The sequence below is a fragment of the Lineus longissimus genome, chromosome 6 (assembly GCF_910592395.1).
Source record: "Lineus longissimus chromosome 6, tnLinLong1.2, whole genome shotgun sequence".
NCBI classification, from domain to species: domain Eukaryota; kingdom Metazoa; phylum Nemertea; class Pilidiophora; order Heteronemertea; family Lineidae; genus Lineus; species Lineus longissimus.
The window spans coordinates 17,657,988-17,685,769 of NC_088313.1; the positions used below are offsets into that span (position 1 = coordinate 17,657,988).

The 27,782-nt window shown below is 39.4% G+C and overlaps 1 protein-coding gene across 4 annotated transcripts in view; it reads left to right on the top strand.

The window, feature by feature from the left end:
• LOC135489130 (prolactin-releasing peptide receptor-like) overlaps positions 1–27,782 on the top strand; it is a 100,192-nt gene that overhangs the window by 37,129 nt on the left and 35,281 nt on the right. For 2 of the 4 annotated variants that reach the window (XR_010447100.1, XM_064774324.1), the window contains exons 1-2: positions 15,799–16,041; positions 16,523–16,545. The gene's annotated coding sequence lies outside the window, so the exon portion shown is untranslated. Of the gene's footprint in view, positions 1–15,798; positions 16,042–16,522; positions 16,546–27,782 lie in introns of those variants that run through there. The other 2 variants (XR_010447101.1, XM_064774325.1) reach the window with 1 other exon arrangement.

Here is a 27,782-nt window from a genome sequence, read left to right on the forward strand (position 1 = left end):
GTTTCGCTAAAAATCGAAGTCGTTTCGCTCCTTGGGACTTAGGGATGGTTTTGAAGCTTGGCAAGTGGGGTAATGGAGAAAGCCCGGGGTACCAAATTGCTTTTTACTAAAGATATAATACTTTTGAGTTGCGAGGAACGGGAAGATACGCTGAATCAATCAACTGATCCGATCAACTGGATCTCTTGGGTGCAGAGCGAGCAAGTCATTGGGGAAGTCTTGTTTCTTTATATAATGTATAAAAGTGATTTGTTGTTGACTATAGGAAGTTTAAGGTGGCTGGAAAAGGCCATGAAATTAGTTTTTATAACTCCGGCGCCCGACTTAAGGAAGCGAGGCTGCATGTTTCATATAACGCTTGTTGGCTGATCATACTTGGTCCCCCAATTCTGTGGTACGGCCTCATCTTGGGATTTGTCGTAAATCCAAAGGACGCCAAGTCGTCCGCACGACTGATTGAGATATAAACCTCTGTCTTCTCCCAAATCATCCATTGAGGCCTGCTACTTCTTTGGCACCAGATCCTACGTCGAAGAGATGAAGGGAAAACTGATGGTGACCTCTTGTTATGTGATAGTCATATCAATTCATTTCGCTGATCGAATTGTATAACCTGTAGGCCCCAGGGAGTTGTTTACTTCTGATCTCTTAAACGACCCTTTCACTCAACCAGCCACCAGACATCTGCCTCTTGATATGATGGCGTCTTTTGTGTCATACGGGTATCATTTTCTCTGGCCACAACATTGTTGACGTCGCCATACAAATGTGGTCATACTTAGCAGATGGTGACTGCCTTAATAAGTTACCTTTGCGGGGTCTCACATTAGGCAGAAACTCATTACTGATTTGTTGTCTTTTATAAAAACATTGCAGTTAAAACATATCTGGTCATGAAAGGTTTTGTGGCAATGAAATAGGCACCAGTACACAAGCAGGTATCAGATCCATGATTCAAACAAAAGTAATTTACGCAAACTTCGAAAACCGGGTGTGTGATATCCCAGTGGAAGGCCACGCATACGCCAAATATGGTCCCAAAGGATCTTGTATTACAAAATGTGCCGGAGGCAAAAAAAGCTTTGTCGTGTTGGCCCTGCATCAGGTGGTAAAGTCAATAAACGGTGTCATTATCAGAATCGGTACCAGATCCTGCCGCAAATCAATCAAGTTCCCGTGCGTCCTTTTGATTAGTCAAGTAGTTGACCAACATCGTTCAGGCGAATGCAATCAGGATGCCAAATAATACGACATACATAATATGCTTGTCAATCTGCTCTTTGCGGATATGGTTTACAAAGTGTTTACTGAGACAAACAAGAGCTATGCGTATGCTTGTGGGCAATGGCGACGAGGACAAATTCGCTTTGGCATGTTTGAAGGGTATTCAAGTTCGAGCGAACACCTGGCAAGAAAGCCAGGTTAGCCAACAGTTATTCTGCGAGAAGACGTTTTCATCTCAATGATATTTGCTTTGGCTCGTGAAATTATCAGAGAATTACAGGTTACCATTCGGACCAGTTGACGCTCCAACAAATTGGCAAACGTTCATATGATTTGTCACTTCTTTTGTTTAGCAAGTCCGGTGCGCGGTTTTTCATCAAGCCCCCATAATTGGCCTGTCATTTTCTATCTCGTGCTGTGGAAGCCTTTGACCTGTGATTTTGATTATGGTGATTGGTTTTCTCAGATGGTGTAGGAATCAACACCCAACGGGAGAGGGGGGGGGGGGGTCAAAGCACAATGGTTAATCCAAAACTATTGCACAAAGTTGCTATCAGATGCAGACAGAATAGGGAGATTTTCGGAAACGACAGTAAAAAACTTGTTTTGCTTCATCCTCATCCGCCCCAGCGTTCGCGTTTAGCTGGATAGCTTGTATAGTTCATGAAAGGACATTTTTTGTACCAATCATAAATAGACAAGAGCAGTTTGGTTTTTTTGGTTCTAGTCTTACCATTAATGTTTTATTACTGTTTTTACCGTCTATTGTTCTATACATTGTTTGACATCTTGCACATTTTTCGTCTATGGTATTCTGGTTCTTCTTCAGGATAACCATAAGAATGGCAAACCAAACATTTTTTTTTTTTTTTTTTTTTTAGTGTATATCATGGATTCGTCTATGGTATTCTGGTTCTTCTTCAGGATAACCATAAGAATGGCAAACCAAAATTTTTTTTTTTTTTTTTTTTTTAGTGTATATCATGGATCAGCTCGGTATGATATTTAAAATGGCTATTCTCACATTTAATATGTCGTTCTTTTTCTCCTTCAGAAGCAACAGAAAAGGTCAGGCCTTTACAAGCCATTATATCATGAAAATAAAATCTCATTCTCGATCATACAAAAGGATCTCATGCGTAAAGAGCACCTAGCATTATATATTTCTGTCAGCAGCAATCACAGGCCTATAACTTGCATCGTATCATGACAATTGTAATACTGTCTTATCCGTGATATCACAGAACGAACTCATGCGTAAAGGCGACCTTCCAGAAAATATCTTATTTCTAAATGTCATTTCTTTCAACAGCTATTGTAATCGCCATTTGCATGCCTCCACAATGACGATACAGTCGTATTGTTCTTAAGAAAAGATTAGTGCTATTAATAACACTTTATCAACTGCTGAATGCAAATGAAGAAATTCGCTAATTTGTGGGTAGCTCATTCGTGACAGATCTTTCCGTAATGCTGGTTGCAATTGCCATTTACATGCATTTCATGAAAAATGCACTTAATCGAAAGGAACACACTGCGTTGTTAATTTCACTACCACACGCATGAAGTAGATAAGCATGAGCAGATTTTACCATGCGTGATATCTTAATCAGGTATGAGCAGCAATTAGGATGATGAATATTAATTGTTTATTAAGATTTCGATGCTTATTTGATGATTATTTGTCGTGTGCATGATACACATTTCAATAAATAATGCGAACAGGAAATTGATATACCGAGTATTATGTATGTAGAGTATGATTGGGTTTTTTCGATGCAATTGGCGTAAATTTAAATGACTCAGGGCTTTAGATGCTCTATAGCTACATGCTATACTCGTATTGAATCAACAGAGGAAAACCAGGGAACACCTTTTAAAGATCGTGACATTGACATGTTACAGACCAGACAGCCCAAAATATGCGTTGTTTTATAGCTTGAACATGTTAGGGAACAGAACAAAGTTAGTGGGTAACGGGCTTCGTATCTGTTGCATGCAAAGCTATAATTACTCCTGCCTTTTGTCAGGCGTGTTGTCTCAAAACTGGTAATCTCAGCTTAAAAGCAGTTATAACTGTTTTCCGGATTGTTTCGGAAAGCTCGAGCTCGTAAATCTTCTCTAACAGATAGATGTTGTGCAACTAAAGCTAACATGGATGAACGCAAACACGGCTCGAGAGCAATTAATCTTACTTGTAGGCGAATTGGCATTGCTAATGAGTCTGAAACTAAGCCTGACATGTCTAGCCTGCAAAACATTCGTGTTTTAGAGTTGGGCCCCAGGACAGGAAGGCTTTTACATGATTATTATTGATAATAAATGGATTTTGTTCTAGTAACTGGATCACATTCCATCTGCGTTAGGCGACTCATACCAAAACAACCCGGGAGACTCGTCAATGCCAGAATAACAACACTCACACAACTGGTATGAGGCTGCATTGATCGGTCAAAGATGTGGCCATGACAAAACGGTCTCTAGTCTAGTTGAATTTAGTTTCGCTTATTCAAACGTCTTCCTAAAACCTTTACGGATCATCACTAATTGGTACTTCCAAAAGTTGAATGGTACTCTCACAATCGCAATAACAGTCATAAGGTTTGGAAATCACGGAACAGGTCTATCACAGAGAGAAAATCGATATAAAATCATCGAAAGAACCTACGGCAATCTGACAACCCAATATGGACGATACCAAGATACTTGTTATTGCTTTACACGTGTATATGATGGTGTACATCATTACACGTTCGTACAAGGTCTCCGGGGAGTACATTGATCCTGTGATCTTGATCCAATGATGATGCGATGTGACCAATAGTCACATAAATTTTCCTTTGAAGGGAATACTCCTTTGAGGTCATTCTCTCAACAGTATATGGTCGGCAGAAGTAGGACTGACAATCTTACCAGATTTTGCATCCGTTTACGCATGCGTATTAATAAGTAACCAACGTAACCAAGCCATAAAACTAAGCTAAATGATTAAAAATATTTCTTCACATAAATATTTTGGTCAAATCATTAAAGAATACCTGTTACTTCTCCGAAGACAAACACATATAACCATATGTATTTTCAATTGTAGGGCTGAACAATAAAAAGCCTATCCGTATTCTCTCGACTTCATGTTTCTATAAATTAAGTACATTTATCGTTTACCAATATTAAAACAACTGCAATTGACACAGTGTTTCTCGTTCTTATATGACTGATGCATTATTTAGCGTTTTGTCCCCTTTTCGTGTTCTATCTGGTTTCGTTTTAGATTTTTAAATGAATTAAACTGTATACACATTGTTAATTGATTCAACTTATATATCTGATGTATTTTTATCGTCATTACCATGATATATCCGGTTGGGTCTTTGTCCCTATTTGATTCAACCTTTCGATTCATTGAACAAGCAATAATTGGAATTTCTCTGCAATAACCCAATATCTAAAGAACAATCTCAAGTCTATAACCAATAACAGAGGCCCTGCGGTGCTGGGAGAGGAGGTTTTTCTCTTAGATGCATCAGAAGTATAGTAAGGACAGCTACAGATTCACATCATTTCTGACAGAACGAGAGACTGTTAACATCCATGCATCAAAAAAAAATTCTTATTTAACATTGCAAACGGTGACTTGCGAATGATGAAGAAAGTGTAGCAGATATTATATCAGTGGCCATCACAAGTCTTTCATTACAATGTCTTTCAACCAACTGAACTCAATATTCACAAAGAAAGATATTGTTAAGGATCAAAAGGAGTTTTCATAAGGTCAGTTTAAGGCAAGGAAGGGCAAAGCATTTTCAAACGGAGTCAAGAGTGATCCCAAGGCTTATTTAAAGGACTAGTTTATTTTTTTTCTGTCTAACAGTAATGAAGAACTTAAAACTAACTTAAACCCTCTCTGGCATGCCACATGGTCACATATTTAGATCTACTGAAGCAAGCATTGTTTCTGACACACACTGTATATTAATTGAAAACTGACGACATGAAGACGCGACCTACGGATGATGATTATGATAGATAACCCGCGGCCATATTAAACAATATTAGTTTTGCATTTCTCGTCGCCATGCCGAGACTGACTTGGTTTAACCTCTCCTATATAATAATATCTTACTATTTAATTGCATGGCCTTGGGGATGTACCGGGTTTATAGCTTATTCAGTGTTCACATGGTCGTTTTGCCTTATCATGAATATGGTAACCATATCGATAGAAATTAAGCAGTTTCACTGTACCTTTTGAAAGACTACTGGAATGGATAGATATAGTGACAATTTCCAAAGCGAACTTTTTATGAAATTCGTTTAAATATAAAATCTTTATCTGACAACATCACTTCTTTAAGCATGCACCTAGTGAATTCATACTCACAAAGAAAACAATAGCATTTTCCTTAAGGGCTACGTTAGAATACCTTTATGGCCATTCATAAAAAAATTAAAAACTCACAACAATTAAGATTGTTCAAAAACTACATCTGGCATTCATCGGTGTGCAATCTATGTACATATAACTTACTGCTTCATTTGGATTCTTTTGTTTTTATTAACTGTCTCAAGTTCTAGAACTATATTATGGATAATCATTCAAAGTTCTGAAAGCATAATTTGAGTTTGATATGCTGAATAAACTTGAAAGAAACAGTTCATGCCAGAAGACATTCTTTAACGCTTTCTCGAAAGGGGAAGAAGGTCCAGCTAGAGAAGAATAGTGATCGGGTATTTTCAGCTTTAAGATATTCTGACATGCTCCCTTTGTTGGAACAGCAGATTGGATTGCTCTGCCAACAAGAACAGAAATGTGCCAAGACAAAAAAGCAATGAAATCATTAAGGACGCAGTAATGATCCCCTGATGTTGACGTGAATTGACAGTACCAATGTTAAGACGACGTGAGACTATATTTACCGAGTGGGTAAATATCAAAATGTGTAATAATGGGAGGGCCATGGCGCAATCAGGGAATGAATTATCCACAACCACTTTTCACCAATTTATTTGTTTTGCAAGGTGACCTTCTTTTTTACAGCTAACCAACTTAGGTGCTATTAAGAGAATTAACTTGTTGACACTCTCAAACAAAACGATCTTTGCTTGGCGACTGTTGTGTTTTGTACTCATCTAACTGCAGAAGAACGCCATGATGATATCAGATGACAAGTTCTTATATCACCATTGCATTAGGTTGGGTGTGGTATTCTGCAATTGCTAATTATTGTCAGTCGATTGCAGAACGATACTCTCAACCAAATGTCGTGTATTTTGCTTTGCGACCATAATATTGGAAGCTCAGCAGTTTTTCCATTCCCCAGAATCTATGAAGAGTGTAGTTTGTGTATTTTTGCATGCAAGGTGCCCTACAAATCTCGCTGTATTTGACCTGAAGTAGGCTTTAACCCTTATCATCTGAGCATACCGAGGGCCGATTAATACAATGAGTGATTTCATTAGTGTAGAGATTCCAAAAGGAAATAGCTCGGGCATACACGGAATTAGCATGATTTGACTGCGGAGCACAGGAACTTGAGTTCTTGTGGCTAATTGATCAATGGCGTACCGAGTACACTCACGAAACCCTCCAATGAGATCGTGTGTATATGACGCACGCACAGCCAGCGGTGAGCATGACCAATTGCGGGAGGCACTCAGGAAGGGGGTTGCAGGTGCGCAGTAACGATGATGAACTGACTGGAGTAAACATTTTCTCAAAATGTTCTTGTTTTTCTCCATTGTCTTCTTATACCGTTTGCTTATTGATGCAATGAGGGCGACACAGTGAGCAAGCTGTACACGGTCCTGATTCTCTAAGTTGTCCGTAGTAAACTCGTTATAATATCAGTGATGATATTGCTTCTAAAATCCGCTTCTGACACACGACACGTTTTGCATGCTGTCCTTAGTCCTAATGCTGACATCAGTTTGCCTCCAAAAGCTGCAGCCTTTACCAAATCCTTTGAAGAAGATGCAAATATCATTTCCGGCTTTCTTCTATAATAGCATTACCTTAGCTATATATCTACATAATATGTCTACTTTGTTCCTGTCGTTGTTATTTGAATGAATTAGCAATTGACACATGCACGTTGGATAGTATCCAAATCAGCATCGGTGTTTTAAATAAAAATCAAGAGGGTTCGATTTCAGCGACGAGGGTTCGCTTTATCGCATCAATGTCAGTTGCACCTAAGGAAGATGTTGACAAATCCCTTTCAACCCAACGGCCATCAGCATTGCCATCAGCTTTATGACCTGCCCATAGCTCCATCACTCCAAAACACACTAGCCGCATCCCGTACATAACTTGATTACGTACAATTTAAGCATAGTCTAGCGAGCCATAAAGAATTACTTCCACATCATTTCCGAAGCGTGCATATCAGTCTCAAATTAATTAGCCTTGCGTCTTTCTTGTCAGCTTACCATAAACAGATTAACCACGGCGACCAGTTGGACAAGTGGCGGGTTTGAAAGCTAGAAGGTCTTATGCTTGGCGTAACTCACTAATTCGGACTGTGCACCTAATCCATAGTCATGCGTGAGCTCAAACAGAGTGTCACATGTCCAATCAAGTATGCATAATACTGCAGTCATGAGTGTTTGGTAACATAGTTCATCAACTAACTCAAGGACAGCATGGTCAATCTACTTCGTTGATAACTTAATATCAAGGTTGGGGGATTACCCGACTAGATCTAAGATGGGCGAATTCTGCGCTGTAACTCGATAATTCCAAAGATGGGTCAATCCTGCGCTGTATCAATTATCATATGATGACAAGTCCATATCCAACAGTCAACCAGAAGTGTTAGCAACCTCATCAGTTCATGGCCACGAGGCTGTGATTTCGAGAACAAACTAAGAAGAATGAATGAACCCGAGGACGGCAATAAGGTGGCGTATGCTCTCCGGTCGAAGACAAGAAAATGTCCATGCGCAGCCTACCAAAAGTGACCAAACAAGATATCTATGATGCATGCTTTATGGCGCTGAAAGCGTCGCCATGATTGGATAGAGGGTGTCTGATTGGCCGGAAGTGAGCAACGGTGCTGTCGGAAATTGGCGAATGATGTTCACTTAGCTCCTCTCTGTAACAATTTCTTTCTTCTTCAAGGGAGCACGACAATGCACGCAAAAGAAAAGTCAAAAAATTGTCAGATGAGTCATAACATTTTGTTCAACTGCAGCTGTATTTTCAGTGTAGAATTACCAAAAATCAAAAAAAAATCGTGAAGTAGACTTTAATCTCGTCAGGTCCATAATAGACCCAAGAAGAACTACTAGACCCCAAGCTTCGGCTGTCGATGGCAGATGCATATGAAAGCCATCCTTCCTGCGTTCTTCTGAGGAATAACCGGACTAATGACTTACAGTATGAGCTGGCGCCAGCCGGAATTTCCCTAATGATTCCCTTTGCTTTAGTTCCTCTGCTCTGAAAGCATTTAGCCGAGATATTTAGATAATTACTGGTTACATATATCTTCACGTTTGAATGAGGTTGGACTCTACAGTTTTATTTATATCGGTTGTCCTTCACTGCTTCCGGTAATGCCATAGCTCTCAACAATCTCGTTTAGACATGTCTTGATGCTATTGAAGTCATATCACCTTTATTGTGATACTGGATATAGAAGATGAAGATTGTACGCAAACCTAGTTCCGTATAGCATTTCTCTAAAATACATGTTCGTCACATTACAAATTCTGGACATGCATGTCACCTGAAACCAAAGGGTACATCAATATGCACTTTTCTGATTACCCAGACTGATACAGAGCAAACACGTGTTCCTGCATGGGATATGTCTCAATGTGGCAACTTGTCCTAACACCTGTCCCTGATTGTATTTACTGAGAGATTCGATTTGTTCGAAGGTAATTTCCTATGGGTGGGAAAGCCGCAGAAAGTAAGATGTTTTGTAAGTCTTCGGGATGCAGCTGTGAACTTTCTCGTTCCGAGTAGGAAGTGTACTAGTATTTGTCTGTTTGGCAAGTCGTCGCCGGTTCGAGCTGTCCTCTTGCTGTCACGCCGTGAGGCCACTCAATCCTACTTAGCTTTTTTCGTCAGAAGCTTTGGTCTCAATAACATAGGGACATTCGCCTCCGAAGGAGAATGTGATTCACCATGAGGTGTAAAGGGAATCTGTTCCATGCAGGTGGAGGCCTTATATCAAGCTTGTAGCTAATCGTTGTCATATCATCCTCTAGATCTAATTTATTTGTGTTACAGCGGGGTATTTCGCCAATAGATATACTATTTTTACTTCCAGAACGTTAATTAACAAGATTTAAACTAGATTTGTTTGCGATTGAAATTAATCTGGATTCAATGCGTTAATTTTTATCTGATCCCGTGAATTTCAAATCATCAGTAGATTGAATAGAAACTTCAAACCTCGACACCAATGAGCAACGATCGCATGCAATGCTGCACCGTCTACATTTTTATGACTTCCGGTTGTATGTCTATTAACCAATCAAACGCCCTTAATTCCGGGGAAGTAACTCGAGCCGGAGTTTCCGTTAGTTTTGGAAAGAGGAAATGGGTCAATAAATAATTCATATACAGACACTGGCGTATGCCATAGCTTTCTTATCTAATACTTCTTAAATCTCATAATGTGCGACCCAATGACCATGAATAACGCAGCGGATGACGAATTAACGTTAAGTACGTATTTTATGTCTATGATAAGAATTTTAATGATTTTATGTTTGCCGCTACAGCTTAAGTGGGTATTACCTTGCGACTTGTACTTTTAAGAAGAAATTACTTTGCTAGAGTGCATTACATCACGATGTCTATAAAAAAACAGATTACGATCAAACACGATTATTGTTTGCTTCGTGATATCACATTGGTTCTGTTCATGGCATATGTAAATTGTAAATGAACAGGAGAAATGAATCTATTGCATTCATTTGAAATCGGTCAAAAAGAAGAAAAGAAACCATCAGATGAAAGTTCGGTCTTTCTGCTTTAATATTCCTTAACATCATTCTAACTTCTTTTTCAAATGCCTGGAATCCAAGGACTGTATTATTGGTTTTGAAATCAAACTTCTGAAATAAAGTCCTATATCACTTAATAATAGCTACAATGGCATTGTAAAGATGTATCCGTCAAAACAAGCTGTGGTACATGTACTTAGGTTTATTGCCGATATGCTGTATAATTGATGTAGGCTTTGATATGTGGCACGAAAATATATGAGCCGAAACTGTAAGGTCCTTCTTTCAGAAAATGTTCCTCGCTACGACAGTTGCCCCTAGAAATTTGCAAGATATGCCTAAAATACAGTGTTGAATAGGCCGAGCCCTATTTATTAAAAATGTTGTCTTGGCATGCACCACTTTAGGCATATCCATTTGCAAATATCTGTTAACCCGCAGCAGTTTTATTGACAATTTTTTCCGGATACCAACAATATGTTCTGTGAGGCTTGTTAACTGACAAGACTCTTACCATTACAAGGTAACATTTCGGTTCAACTTTCTTTATATCCCGTTGGGTTTTGTCACACGCAATTTTCTAAAATCCCTTTGGCAAATTAAACACTGTCAACGCTAAATTTGCTAACTTCTATAGACCAAAACATGAGCAACAACAATTAAGATGTGGCCGATACGCCCAGGCCCAACCGGCTTTGCCTGATGAACAGCGTCATGTCGTCTGAACGTCAGAGTTGACAAGACAATATGGACTACAGGAATTCTTCAAGGGAAATATATCTTTACGCTAGAATCGGCAGCGGTATCCCTTTGTCATATCGAAAACTATTTTACCATTCTGTTCTATTGTAATAATTAATAATGCCGACGACTTCATTAGGCTCTAAACAGCCACGATCGTAACATCTGCCTACTCCACGCAATCGTACGGACTCAGAAACGTGAAAATCAGCGCCTCCTATTGGGATGCCGATTCCCTTAGGACACTATGCACTCCTCCTGAATAATAGCGGCTTCGATGGGAATCATGTGAAAAAATATCAATAAGTGGTAACCATGACGACGGCTAACCACACCATGATTTATTGGAGGAGAAAATCTTGGTAATTTCCTTGAGTTGTAATTCTGGTGTATATATAGCAGTTATAAGTCAGTTCTTTAATTTGCAAATGTGACACGAATAAGTTGGCAATACAAAATGAAAACACATTTTACCAAAAAAAAAAACCAAATGTCTAACGGTCTCCCCTTGAGCCCAAGTAGGAGTGAATGAATTTAGCTTGTCTAGCCTTTCAGTTTGAACCTTCTTTGAAATGTGTTAAGGGTATGTCATGGTTTAACAGTGTCCGACTTAAGAAAGATTGGAAAAAAGTAAAACTAATCAAATGCTTGTCATGCTATGAGCGTAACACTCAATCTTCATATTGAGTAGAGTCATTATATATAAATCATTTTGCACTTTGTTGGAAACAGTGGATAAGACCGTCTACTTGTTTAAAAGTTTTGAAGTTTCTCGTTTGCTCTTCGCACTATCTGTGTTATCAGAATTGCTCTTGTCAAAAAGGTTACATTTCCTTGTTGCCCTAATGGCCGGATATCTTAAGTGCGTTGAAACGTGACGCACTAACATATTTCAACTTAAGAATGAATATCGTCTACTCTCCGCCGTGGCCACCTCTCCTACGAAGCCATCAGTAACAAATGGGTCTGAAATGGATCTAGCGTTACACGATAATTGTGCCTCACATCCTCCTTTGTCATTTTTCCAGACAGCGCTGCATTCTAAAATTTTATGATTTCGTGTAACTTCTTTTCGGCAGAACGCCTAAGTGTTATTAGAAAATTAACGTGGCTGATCTTCTTTCTTCCTGGCTATCATGACTATTGTATTAAGCTTGTCCATTATAATTGGAAGCGTCAATTCAATGACTCTCAGACAAGCAAAAAGGCAAACAAGTGGAGCGAGTTTGTCTGCGCAACTAGATATTTCTGATATAGGTAGTTAGACTCGTGTGTCCGACTTTGCACTCTGGGCGGCGTAAAATATGTTTTATGAGTTTAACAGTATGCATTACTGACCTCCATGCCCACGATGCTGGTAGTTAGCTGTGCCCGGACATATCAATTGGCCGTATTTGTGTTGGTAGAGCAGAAATATATGATCCTCGTGGGCCTGATGAAGTCGGAGGAAGGCGTACACCCACATGCATCACTCTATGCAATATGTAAGACCATCATCATGTCTATGTTTAGCGCTCCACTGAGAAATGATGTTGTATGTGCCTTACATTACTAACGCTAGCCTTCTGAAAATGTACCTCTCGATTCATGACACAACTGGTAACATAACAATAACCAACCGGCCTTTTTCTGTGTTTTTCTGTCTTACACCACGGTCTTTTGTGTTTTCGTTATATTTCCAGACGATGTAGTAAGCTTATCATGTAGGATTCCGATGCTTTACAGAATACGATAGAAATACGAGAAAATTCCGAGATCTGGTGTACACAGTCTAAGTCACCAACTGGTGATTTTTGGCTCTCTGTCGAGTTCAATATTCTTCATAATAGATCTCGCCCAAAGGTGGGCAAAAAGGAGGAACAAATATACTTTTCCGACCATCATGCATACCTTGACTATAGACAGGGTAAGATGCTTCTCGTTGAACTGTCATTCTAAGGTTTTAAGATGCTGCATGGGTGACAGAAGAGCCAATAATTCAAATTAGGTAATGTGATCTTAATCAGGCTGGCATCTGTAGGAAAAGGTATGTCGGAGAGATACCCTACTTGAAATCAGCGAAACACGACCGTAATAGCCATTACACGGCTTCCCAACAAGCAAACGTCCATTTGACCTTGATATGTTCAAGTTCCAAGTGAGAACAAGTAACGTGTTCAGTACTGAATAGGGTAGCACACTGCACCTTCCGGCAACCGGTGATGTTTCTCTTCGAGTAGCATTAATAAAGTTCCTTTACTGTAACCCCATTATTTATCTCTTCAAGTACTGGATCCTATAATGGTCCTCTTATGTCAAAGTGCTTACTGGTAATTATGAAATTGACACTCTGGAAATTGACATTCATTTCACGCCGACATGATAACAGGAGAATTAGTGCCTATTAAACTTTTCATTAAAAATGGCTTCCAGGAAGACCTTGTCACTTCATTCGCAAAACGTCATCAGAACTGCAACCAGCTTCCATTAACCTCTATACACTGCTGTATGTAGAACACTCACTCTGATAAATTCTGAGAGTGCTATTGCATATCAGGAGTGCATATCGTGTTGCTCTAACAATGCCTTTTGAACAAACAGCAAGGTGTGCACATTCCTTTTAATATTCATTGCAGGATATTATGAACCAACACACCCACAACAAAAACTGGTTTCCCACTTTCAGCTAAACTTCATTTAAGCATCAATGGCAATTGTATTTCGACTTAGGGAAAATGAATTGGTGAAACCCCATTGTACCATTCTACCAATCTAAACATATTAGTGTTGCAAGGCAAAACGTTTTGACGTTTTTTGTGCCCCAGGAAAAAAACCGCTTACTTCGAACATTGTTCAGCAGTGTACTGCTTAATCGAACTGGCCTAGAGTTTCAGATAATGCCATTCTTCGCATCCACATTGTCGACTGTTAACACAAGTCTAACAGAATGGTAAATATTCTGGAAGATGCGCGTAGGTGGAGCTCAGTAATACGGCACGCGATTTATCTGAAGGGCTTTAGGGATATTTCCGGTATATATGAATAGCTTTCTATTGGATATTGCTATTGTATGTTTCTCGATATTCGCTATGATTGCTCATACTGAGGAATATGATTTTGCTTTTGTTTCGATCATATCCTCTGATTGGTAATCCGATGATTGTTTATCTAAATCCGCTAAAACCGTCTGTCAAGTTCTGAAGCTTTGAGGTTCGTATATCACCGACCCTGTGATAATACAAATGTACTGGGATTGGTCTCATTTTACCTATTACTAGTAATCATATTAAACCCCGGGCCCTTATGATTTCGATTTACAATAGTAATGTTGTTGATGCTTACAATGCAGAGTCAATCATGGCATCAAGTAACAGTATAGTCACTCTACCCCCACTGTCAATCAACTAACTGAAGTAGATGTCTATTTTCTTCTTTTTCAAATGACCTGCAGTGGTATGTTTTCTTGCATTACCTTGCTTTGATTCATCAACGGATTTTTTGACATGTTACTTCTATTTTCTCACAATGTCAATTTATCATACAGCAAAGACGCTCTGCGCGAATATGATACTCATCATTTACACTTTTTTGTTGAACGGGTTTATATGCTGAATCATATGTACTTAAGGTTAAGTACATATTCGCCTCATATTCATCATAACTTTCCGTATATTGTTGCCTGATTAATGTTTCATGAATATGACAAGACTCAGATGCCTAAACAGAACAGTTATAAGTCCTTGCATCTTATACCTTGGCAGCTAAATGGACAGAGATATAGTCGGCATAAGTAAAGCGATAAAGGTAGACGGCTTATTCACGAGAATAATACTGAAAGTGTTCGTTTGCCTTGCTCCCTGGATCCCAAATTTCACGATCTGTGCCTTAATATGAGGTGACTCGTTTTAATCCTAGCCCTCATTTGGCCTGCCTACCAAATATTTCTGCCACCACCTCTTTTGGGGCGCATACCACAGAGATGCCCAAGCCTGGGGCGTCATTATGTTCCAATGATCGACACGGCACAGAGTATTGTATCACAATCAATCATCTCAGTGACTTTGTCGGCATTTCTGTCCGAAAATTGCTGACAGGCTATTCAGCAAATCGACACTTATCATTGCCTGTGACCACTTATTTCATGCTGGTCATCGGCAATGAATCGATATGAGCATTAATCATCGTTGTTCCAACTTCCATAGCTTAAAATACACCATCCGATGTCTCATCATTTCCGCAGTCTGTTGCATCCTTATACAATTTGAAAGTTAACACAGCGAACATGTTACCTTCTTTGGGTGAAGGGTAATCAGCAAGAAACTTCACAGGTCATATTTCAGTAACTGTTTACAGAAGAGGGACTGCCTCTGAGCATGTATGAGATTTAACCCAAGTATTCAGCCATTAGTGCATGGGTTGGTGTTTTGCCCGGCCAATCTCCTGATTTTGTCATCGATATTTTGTCCCACATCATCCATTCCTCGTGCAGTTAAAAATCCAATCGGAAAGACTAAGTAATCGCACGTTATCACATGTATTTCCAAGTGTATGAGGAAATACACCTAATTCATGAAGCTTACCGATGTTTTTTGGATGACCTTACCAGCGTAGCGTCACAAACGCCTTTCTTTATCAAGTTATCATTGGGATGAATTCGCACTAGAACGATGATATAAGATCGAACAATTTCACACTGTACTGAAAGGAAAACGTCCGCTTGAGACTCCTGAAAACATGACCTTATAGGAACATATGTAGCACCACCAACGCCTTTCCCAGCGCCAGTTAATGCTTGACATCGCGTCTGATTGGCGCTGACACCACTGCTTCCCTCCGCCCATTTGGCGATAGCTGGATCTCCGCAATTGTGTATCTGAAGCCATTTTCGATGCACGACGAGGGAAACCACTCATCGCCATGTGCGCCTGAAGATCAATTGGAAACGTGCATGTATTGTGTCTGCCATTCTCTGTAGAGTGGAAGAGTGGAGCTGCTGTGCTGTTGAGATTCAATTTAAGTGCTGTGTTACGAATACAAATTTCAAGGGAATTAGAGTAGGAGCTTTGCTGCTGACTGTGCATACTGGCTTCTTCACCAGTGTCGGACCATACTTGATCCATATCTTCTCTCTTGACTACTGTGAGTATTATGGTCAATCAGATCTTTTCCGCTGATCCTTTTACTATTAACCAGTCTGTGGTGACATATAATAGTCTCTCAATTTAACGCAGTTTTGGACAATGGTCTCATGTTTCTGTAGGTTTCCGACTTGACCGCTGGAGAACTGGCCGTCGCTATCACATCCGTGATAGCGACCGTACCACGTGGGCTATTGCCCAGCCGTCGTTTCACGGTTGGCTGAATTGATCTCAATATTTTAGAGGCAACTGTCCAATAGAGGAATTGAAGAACCATTGGACAAATTAGAATGGCCATCGACTAGCATTAGAATATTTGAAGCAGGAACTCTCCGACATCATCCGAGTACCTTCCAGTAACACTTCGCTCAGTCCAATGCTGGTGTGTAACAGCAGGTCGTCGAGGACTGATTAGAAATATAAGGCCTTGCCATTCGCCTGCACTTGAATCTAATTGGTTTTTACAACGATTTTCGTTACAGGCTAAACGGTGAAGAGAAGTCAGGTAAGCAACATCTTTGTTATTAATTTCTTCCATTCGAAATCATTGCTGTCCGTAAACTTTTCTTTGATTCAGAGAAATGCAGTATTTTTGACAGTTTTGGACAGGGTAAAGCAAAACTTCGTACCAAGACAAAAAGCAGAGTGCACTATGACAGTTTTGAGAAAATCGCTGTTCAATTGCAGCAGAGTTAATCCCCAGTCATGCTTGCATTTACTTTCACCCGCCCTTTTGATCAACAAAACGGAAGTTATCTTATTCCTGCTTACATAGATATTTATTTTAATCGCAGACTTCAATAAAAGAGACTTCTTATTGATGTCGTTTATAACTACTCACATTTAAGGTATCATCAAAGCCAGTGAAAATCGGTTGTACAAGGTTATTAAAGATAAAAGTAGAGCATTCAAAAAGAGATAGATCATAAAATACAGCAGAAATAGAATGAAAATGGTCTTGTATCAATTTAAAGGAATTAAAAAATATAACGGAAACAAAATGAATAGCAACTGCGCTGTGAAATGTTTGACAGAATGGTTAGATCTTTATCTGGTGCAATTTCCCCGTAAAGCCAATCATATTGTTAGAGCAGCACAGTTTTTTTAACTCATCGTGGCAGACTCATCCCGTATAACAATTAGTGAGAGATAAAACGCGGAAATGGCTGCAACGGAACTACGTTATTTGGAAACCTTTTCAAGAACCCGTAATTGAACAACATGTCGATTTAGCATTTTTGGTCCTTTTTTCCGACTCTTGAGAGGTGATTTCGATTATTAGAGAAAGAGACAGCCCAATTTTTAAGTCACAGTGTGTGGTTGTCTTATCGACGGTTACATTTTGTAATCATTGGTTTCTTGCATACCGTAACTTCGAAGAGCTGGACTACCGGCACCTTTTTTTCAATTGCCGAAAGCTATAAATATCGACGTTTCCTGGTTGCTTTGTCTAGAAATGTCAAATCTCATTGAATTGTCAAAGACATAATTTCAAGTCGATGTTTTTTGGGTTGTTTGGACACTTTCCGACTTGTCTTAACACTTCCAGCTTGCGGATCGGAATACACAGCGCTCAAGTTAAATATTTTGAAACGCAAATCAGCTTTTCCATATTTTTGTGGGTATACAATTTCGTGCAGAGTTGGCAAAATAAGCGAACTGTCAATATGTTAACTAAGGCAATTTATCAGTCAATTATTTTTGGAAGCGTTGGTTTCGACGGCTAGCACCTGCATGGCAACCATCGTAAAATTAACTAATCTGGTCTTCGTCAGTCATTTCTCTTGGGACTTAAAAGCTTCACTACCCGCTAGATCATAGGAGAACCTCTCCGTGGCGTGCGAAGGCAAGCTTAAATTTGTTTGATGATTACGAACTGGAAAATGCAGTGCTCAGTACATTCATGATGCACACACTATCTATTCAGGCAGGAACTGTCAAATGGACGCACAAAATCTGATATGTGTCTTAAAGACCAAATGAAACCAAATTCGATTCATCGTCTACTTTAGAAGTCAAAGCACCAATAGTAGGAGGTTTTTCCGACTTCTTAATGGGCTCTCTAACCTTTTCCTGATTTATCCGACAATAGTCCGACATTTCCCTGAAAGGTCGGATTTCTAGAAAACCTTTGAAAATACTAGGGCTTCCCAAAATGGGGCATTAAAGATCAAAGGCCTTTGTTGAATGGGGTTAATGAGCTGACCTAATTGAGTGAGCTAATTAAAGTTCACACTTAGGGTCACTCTGAGTGTTTGGCTCACACATCATTAACCCCATTCCCCATAAGCCTTTGATCTTTATTGCTCAATTTTGGGAAGCCCAGATAATTTCACAGGTTTTTTTTGAATCCGACCTTTCAGCGAAAAGTCGGACGTTGTCGGACTTTTGTCGGATAAATCAGGAAAAATTTAGAGAAACTGTAAGAGAAACCGTTAAGAAGTCGGAAAAAACTCCTACTAGTGCACGAAGATGTGTAGTTTGAGATCTACAAATTGTGGTTTTGTATCTTTTACTTCAGTTACAATATAATGTAAAGAAGAAATCGCTTTGAGATGGTGTTACAAAAGCAGCCAAGATGAACCTTATTGCCCACGAAAAACTTGCGGGAAAATATTTGCAAATAAGCAATCGATGATCAAGGCACCTGTGTTTGTCAACAAATATAACTTATTTACTTCAGCATATGAATTTTTTTTTCTACTAGCCAACGGTATAGATTACTAATTCATCATGACTTTGCCATGTCCAAACAGAACTAGTTTTACGTTGTCGAACCTGTTCTTTTTTTGTAAACAACCAAGTTCTGATATTTTGTGATTTGGAAATTTTTTGTTCTGAATAGTCAGTAAATGCGTAAACAGAGGCTCAAGTTGCGCTAGATTGAGATTGAGCTTGCGGATATTGGACCTACTAGTCTCACCACCTCATCGAGTCCTCAACAAGCATCCCGTTATGAGATTGGCCCAGTGTCAACACTCATGTACTCACAACAGTGTGCCAGGAAAAGAATGGTGTAATTTTAAGGAAATGAGCGTAGAACGGTTTCATAAATCTTGTCACCTGTCACTTATACCTACTTGTGATCTTTGAGAATACGCAATTACTGTGATAGATTATAAGTGTGCCTTTGTAGCCGGCCGCTGACGATGCTCTTACCATTGCCATTGTTTGCTCACTTTGAAGAAACAACACTGGTCATAGAAAATTTATGCCAATACCACGAGCCTGCCTTTGCAGAAAGCCGTTGATAACGTTGATACTAAAAACGTTACCATTGTTCGCCAACTCACAAAAAAATATATCTGCTGATCTGGGTTGGAAAATTGATTGGAGACATTGCAGTAAGCCGATGACAGTCATCCATTGCAGTGTTTGCTCACTTTGAAAAATATCACCATTGGTCACAGCAGTGATTACTAGTATGCAATTACTTGGCGCGAATTCTCCTATTCAGGACAACTCTCACTTTCAAATTAATTAGTGGCGAGTGGATAACATGTAAAATATAACCCAGTCATGCCGCTGCGTTTTTTCTTCTTCTTGTCGGAGCTAAATATCGGTTGATTTGGATTAGGAAACTGATGTTAGTATGACTTTGCAGTAGCGAATGACGGTCATCTCCTCATGATTGGCCGTATTCGGTCAATTAAAGAATATATCTCTGGTCACCACGGATGCAATTACTGAGTGCGTGTTCGTCTATCCGGACACGTCTGTCTTTAGATAAGTTAATCTCTCTTGACAACAAGTGCAGTACACTCAAACAATATTCTAGCCAATTCGCGGCATTTTTTTTAAGTGAGCAGCCGGGCCGATTTGTTGATTTGCGTTAGACTTTTCAGTCGAAGACGGTCATCTCACCAATGGAGAGTAGGCAATTACTGAGTAAATATTGGTCTTCTGATCAAGTTATTCTCGCTTGACGACAAGTGCATTACATATAAACTAGAATTCAAACGTGTGTGAGTATGACTGTGTTTTCATCGCTATTGCCGTTGTTAGCTTAAGTTAAAAAGGGTATTCGGTCACCCAGGAGGACAGGTCATTACCGAGCACGGACATGTCTTCATATCAAATCAATCTCACTTGATGACAAGTGGATTACATCTATAAAACTAGTTATCCGCCATAACTAGAGTCTTTACCAAAGGTTGATAGTGGACGCCCGGATCTATGTCAAAGACACTCCTCCGAATATGTTTCGAAACCTGGTCGAACCAATGGGGGAAATAGGCAGAATAAACACACTCATGTCAGTAATCATTTTTGGCTAATGGGAAATATGTCATCGGTTCCTAAAAATATATCAAAATACTATTTTTTTTTTAGACACTCTACCATCATACATCTATGTATAAAAATCTCAAAAACCTTTTAGATACCTAGTACGCTAATGGTGAAACCATATCCATTATCATCCGAAGTATAATGATGAGGTTTCTTTAAAAGTTTCTCCATCCTTTTTTCTGTCCTTTTTCTCCTTTGTTTCAGGCAGTGCCTTCGACCAAGAATAGATTAAATGCGGAATAGCAGACTGAATCTGTTGAACTGTTAAGCCATCAATATTTGAGGAGGGAAAATCGTTTGGCCTGTTTGTCTTTGAAACTTCTCAGACTAAATTTCCGTCCAAATTATCTTAGATATCATGCAAGCTCATACCGTAATTTGCATAGCTAATTGAAACTTTGGACGTTTGGTAAAGTCTTTTTACGGTGGCTGGGAAAGGATATCACATGATTTTTTTTTCAACATGAACATTTTTTTTCAGGAAATATCTCGATTGATGGACTTATTATCTCGATCACTCGAGATAAATGACTCGATCAACCGAGATAATATCACGATCGCTCGGGATAATAAGTCCATCGATCGAGAGTGGTATATTTCCTGAAAAAAAATACTTCATGTTGAAAAAATATCATCTGATGTCCTTTCCAAGCCACCGTAATTTAGAGAGTAAAGTTAAGCCGACTGGTTAGGGCGGCCAGCCCGTGCTTGAGGCAGGGGCAGGGGCAGATCCATAGGGGGGGGGGGTGCAGGAGGTGCGTACCCTCCCCTTCCCACGTAAAGTTCCCTTTTTGCAAAAGTTGCTTGTAAAAAAAACCGGTATGTTTTGCCGGCAAGTTGCTGGAAAGAGTTTTGAATTATATATTAATTAAAGTAGTACTTCAATCAGCGAATACCCCCTCCCATGACGCCCAATACAATAAATAACGCAATTTGCACTAAGTACTGTATAAATAAAAGTCAACTTGATGTTTTGAATAACTTGTTTTGGACAAATTGATTTCCTCTCTGTTTTTATAATGAAGCTTAGTTTCCGCGAATTTATTTTGGAATTAGGTGATTATTTCTGTTTTATTGTCCTACTTTCCGTAAATTGGCTCTTGAATTCGATTTCTGCTCGAGCTTTATTTAAAATTTATGAAGATGATCATATGGTTGATGTATCAAGTAGACAATACCATAAGAATATTATCATTCGTGATACATTTTCACAAAATCAGCCTTTTGACAGACAGTCTTAAGTATTACCATGTACAGGACGTTCTAGTCACTCACTAGATAATCCATACTTGTCAAAATATATATAAAAGAGCAGATATAATAAAATACTCAACAAATCAATATCTATGTGACCCTTGTCCATCAAGCTATTACGCCTACGATGTGGCCAGTACAACACATCACCTATATTTATACTACAAACTCTTAAATGTCGTTGAAGGAATTTTGAGCACGCAAACCAATGGTAAGACGGCCTTTAATGCAGCACGTTAGCCACAGAGATCAAAGAGCAACCAGCTTCAGAACTGTTCACTTTGCATGATTTTCTTGGCAATTCATGCATGAGATTAAGATGCTGGCAAGGGTTGACATTTTCACAACACTGTGAGGTATTTCGTTCAGTGGCATTCAAACTGTACATTAAGGGACAGCATGTCTCCTAGCAAAGTTACCAGTGAGTAGGCTACATGAGTTGATATTGTCAAGGATATTTAGTTACCACTGTCATCAGATCGGTATGACGCTATCGACTCGATGCATTTTCCAACGGGCTCATAGATACTAGTATGCACAAGTCATAGTGTGCACAAGTCTAGATCTTCGCGGAACCAATTTCACAATACATATATTGATCGAAAGAATATTTCATAAGTGTATGTTACAGGTTGGCCTACATTTGGAGGATTTTCTTTCCTACGTGTCAGTTGTTCTGGTTGCCGATCCTAAAACCTCATAGAGCCTAAATGTTTTCCTTATTTTTGCCTTATCTGGGTATGTGAACTTTTATTAGTGGCAATAATCAAAATCTATAACAAATCCCAATTTAATGCGCCGATCAATATCGCTGAAATACGATACTATCGCGGCAAATGTCATCATATTGATGTTAAAGCTTCGCCCTCCTCCACATCAAAAGTACATTGAGAAATATGTCGCGGCGTTGGCGTACGATAACAGACAAGCCTTGTCGTCCTCAATGCTTTGATGTATCTCTATCCTTCCAATGGATGGCCATGTCTAAGAATGCAGTCATCTCTAGCGTTCAGTGTCATAAAACCCAGTCTACAGAGAAGAAACGAACGTGTGCTGATAAAAAAACGTGTTGTCTTTGAATGAAGTTTTTCAAAGATATTTTTAATGAACAGCGAAAATCAATACGGTTTTGCTATAAGTGTTTCTTGGCGCGACATTACACTAACTATATCATCGACTGCACCAAGTAAGCTGCAAAACGTGTCCAACATTGATGAATGTTATACTGGCAGCATCGGTCCTGCTCTCCATCGATTAAGGAGCAGTCAGAACAAGGACAGTCTGTTCAGGCTCACAGGTCCAAGCATCTTTCAGACTTGTGCAGTTTGCTCAGTGCATATGCATCATGGCAGCTTGAAGCAGTTGGTGTTTATTGAGGTCTCGGGCAAAACAAACGTCATCGATTTTTAAAATCAACATTGCAGTGAGAACACACGGTGGACACTTGAAAACATCTGCTGCCTGTTCCTAAAGTCTTGAAGATATGAAAAGCGGTTGATATAGAAGCAGTTATTTACTATTAGTGCCTGGAGTGCTGAACGACACTACTAAAAACATGCTGAACAAGGGCAACGATGACTTGTAGCCAACATCCAATCCAAGACCTTTGTAAGGCTTGGTAGATAGATATTTTTCCTCGTTATTTTCGACTTTAAGATACAGTATCGCAGGACTAATCTTTACACAGTGCCATAAAGATAATCTAAACAAATCTTAAAATTTCCACGATGCGCGGCGCTACCAAAAGTAGAGAATAAAAATTGCCCACGGCGTTCTTATATATATATTTATATATGCTAATAAAAGAAAATCATTGTTTGAAATCTACTAAAGATTCTCCGTTGCCGTTCATGAGATGCAACAAAAAACATGTAAACACAAGTCTCGGAGGATGCAACGAGATTCACTACACTTACCAAAGGCATTGATAACTGTGATTATAAAGAAGGTGGAACACCAATAACACCTAACTATCTGAACGTTTCAAATGGATTACAGACTCCCACACGCCACAGGTATTAAAAACACACAGCAAACACAGCTTATGATATGTGAAGCGTTGCATGGCTGGATCGATCAGGCGTGACACAAACTGGTTGATGAGAGATGGTGCCTGCTTATCAATGTCACAACTATTGTACATAACATTTGTTTTATGTAGGCGATACTGCGTTCAATTTTAAATGCTTTTTTAGTTTTTCAGTTACTTCACTCATTAACGTTATCATGACCTCCAGAGCCAAATATACAGGTGTTCTTCCTACATTTTCCATAGATATCGCCAACACCGCACATGTTCTTCTTCAAATGAAGTCTCCGAAATTAGTTTCGCCTAAAAGGTCAGTAAGTACTTTTTGTGTTTGACTAATTCTAAACATAAACTGTGTAATCACCGTTGATTATATTGATATCATATAAAAGAAAGATGGGGTACATGGGTTTGCTTTAACTTTTAGAACATTTTTTGCTTTGATAGTTATGATTCATGATTCTATATAAATATGACATGCTTGGTTGGACTATGCATCAATGTCTATCATCAACTTTGCAATTATCAACGTTGCAATTATGTTGGCCGTTATAACTACACATCACATATTTTATGAATTATTCAGAAGGGTATTTTATCTATTGACTGCAGGTGTGCCACTAATCAACAATAAGCACGGGTTTGCTTACGGGAAATATCCAAAATTAAAATTTATGCCTGGCCAATCGTAGTTTACAGCGGAAAACATCAATTGCTATTACTACACCATGCCCTGATTGCGATTCAGCTAAGTATAATAGATCACGATATCTTATTATTAAACACACGAGCAACTTCATCAAGTCATGCGTGCGCATTTCAAATGGCCAATGTTATGGATGAGATACCTCTTCATCGGAATACGATCAAATCAATCAAAATCGCTCTTGAAATGAACGAGATGGCCAGGTAGATTTGACTTCTTCACATAAGAAGTAAGTTATCTAGTCTAGGGGCCGATTGCTTTATGATCAGACCAACGAGTCTATGTCATGACTGCCATGACTCCATATAAAAAATTAGGCTTTGATTGCAATTAATAGCTTTCGCAAATATCCTTTGTGAGGATGCGTGAAATATGGCGACTTTCGGTAGGAGGTTGAATACTACAGCACCCCTGCAGCCTCGACCCAAGTCGTTGCGCCTCCGCCACTTCCTGACGCAAGGTTGGATGATAGCTACGTTTACAATGCATTGGCCGGAGCGATCGACCACCCAGATATCACGAGATCATAGAGGGAGCCGCGTGGTTTTACCAGGCTGGCGCCCATGTATTCAACAGTGATATCAATCACAAAGTGTTATTTGGGGAGCATGCGTGAATGAACTCGACCATCGGCAGATGGTTTCTGTTCCCAGTGTTGCACCGTTCTAGTGCAACGTTTGCATACATTTCATGGTCACTTAATTATTATCAAATTGATTATACGTTAAGCTAATATTGCTGTTGCCGGACATAAAGGTAGAATACGTTCAGTCTTTAGAATAGACAGAATCCCTGTCATTGAAACCAGACCGATCAAACTACCACTTAAAAGCCAGAAAAACATTAATATCATAATGTATTCAATGTTTTCAATAGTTCATTGTTTCCAATTAGCCCACATTAATATCGCCTCTGTCCCCTTTCCTGCTAATCCATAAACCCAATGGGTTCACTAGAATAGCTAAAGCCATAGAAACATCCGGCTCTACATAAAAAACATTTAACGTCACCGCATGACGGCTGTGCATTCATAAAGAACAGCTTCCATCCGCCATTCCGCAATAGTGGGACAGCACAGATGCTGAATTGTGGATTATTTATAGTGGTTAACCAATGTATGTCGTTATCAGCGGCAAATCGCTCCTCAATACGTCACGCAGATTTCCATATAGCTGGCCCGGTAGTTTTGGTGACCGGTTATGATAAAAAATATGTCATATTGGCTGGCCCCATCAACAATGATAAATCTGGAAAAAGTTAGAGAAACCGTTAATAAGTCGGAAAAAGCCCCCTACTATAGTGATAGTACCTACTATGGTATCTGCATACCAGTCGTCGTATTCGACTTTTAACCAATGTCACTAGGTTCTGACTATGTCCGTAATTTCTGGTGATGCGAGGTTTATTGACAATCACAGACCGACAAAAGGACTCTTTCATCAAAATCAAGAAAATGAGAAACATTTTGATCGAAATATTATTCCAGGGTTACGATCATCTTCATAGGAATTGAGCAAATGCACGCATATGAACATGTTATTCCCAGTACCTCTTGAACCATGTGCAAATACGCGCTGAAGTAGCAATATGTACTATGTTACACCAATATTATCATTAGGCTGGCTAATGAAATCATTTCGTTGGCTACTTGTTGACAATTCGTGTCGCACATGACCACACTTGACCACATTGCAGAGGCAACACGTATTGGACAAATAATGTTGTTAAAAGGAAACAAATTTATGATATGGGCCGACTTATTGATGAAAAAGACTGATTTTACGAGGAGATCTGTTTCCTGCATCGCTGCTGCTTAAAAAAGTAATTTAGGCTCAAGTGTGTACTTGGTAACTGTAATTACCGCCGAGCACAGTTTGAGGTGGGCGAATGTATCATCAATAGACACCAACCGCACCGCCGCAAATGCCGATTCACGAGACCAAAGTGATTTCGACCGGACGTGCACAAATATGATCTGGTCCGGTCTGGTCTGGTTTGGTTAGCATGTTGGTACCAAGTCAACGACCCTATCATGCGGTCGAATGAAAAAATGATCGCAATTAACCGAGGGCTGTCCGATAATCCGAGAAAAAAAAGAGTAAGCTTACCAAGTGAAGAACAATTAGGCAGTTAGTGGGAAGTCTAATCAAAAATGCCTGATCATAAATATATCGTTTCTTTGCTCTCCCAGACATGCCTTTCACAATTGGATCCTCCAATTGACTCTTGGCACCCCATTTATAAGAGTTAATGGGTCCGATGGGGTAGCAGATGTGGCTAGTTACGATTGGCTTAGAGGAGACGAAAAATAGACGTTTTGCTTATGGTGGTTGTCCTTCTGCAGAGTCTCAGTGGTATTCTCGGGTCTTTGAGCTACATGTAAATAAAAATGGATAATACTAAAGACGAGACGCTGCTGTCTCGGCTACTGTTTTCTCTTCAAGAGAATCTCACGGGGACTGTCGGTTCTCGGAGCTGACAGTAGTGTGGATGAGTCTCTTGAGTCGTTTTGGCAGACAGATACCATAAAAAACAAGACATAAATGAATATGGTAAGAGCACTTAACGTTCGGGTAAGTCAAACGTTAGAGAAACCATGAAGCCAACGGCTCTGGACAACCTCCGCGGGTGACGAGACTTCTGTTTACAATAGGAATTTCGGTGGTGCAGTATAATCTGCCTCTTCTCCGGTTACCTGAGAGCAGAGGTTTTGAGGAGTTCCTTTGCACGAGATTGTTCCAGTTGCAGCAATGACAACCACATTCAACAAATTCTTGCTTTCTTTGAAGCCGACCGGATGACCTAAGGGAATTCTCCTTTTCATCAGCCAATTCTGAAAAACCGCACCGTTATTGCATAACTGTGCACTCATGATTAGAAACAATGTCCGAATGTCTACATAAGCTCTTTTGGCAATTCCCATTTGACATTTGAAGCTTCGAGATCTCCGCGAACGCTTTAAAGCTGACATCCTGCGGTGAGACTTGATTGTCAATCCGTCGCCCTGTCTTGAAGGAAACATTCGATTCGCCTTGTAATTCCTCTGGCTTTTAGACAGTATCACATATCCGACAATCTACTGCTGCAACAGCTGATCATATTGTCTACTGCAGCTGATCACATTATCTACTCCAGCTGATCACATTAGCAACTTGTGTCAAAGAGAACTACTTCCCTTGAAAATATTTCAGGAAAAAAAATGATTCAACTTAACGTAATTAGTAGGTGAGTGAGAAGAGAGAAATTTGCACTTTGACTATTTAATTGGACCAATATGACAATATATAGTGTAAATCGTGTTTATGAAATCAATGCCTCTATTGCCATGTAGTAGTTAATTTGATTTGTCATGTAAGAACGACATACGGTGTGAATCCTTTTGCAAACATTTGAAACCAAATGAGATTAATTGACACGACTGGCAGACTTTGATATGCGATTAGATGTGTTAGTGGATATTTCC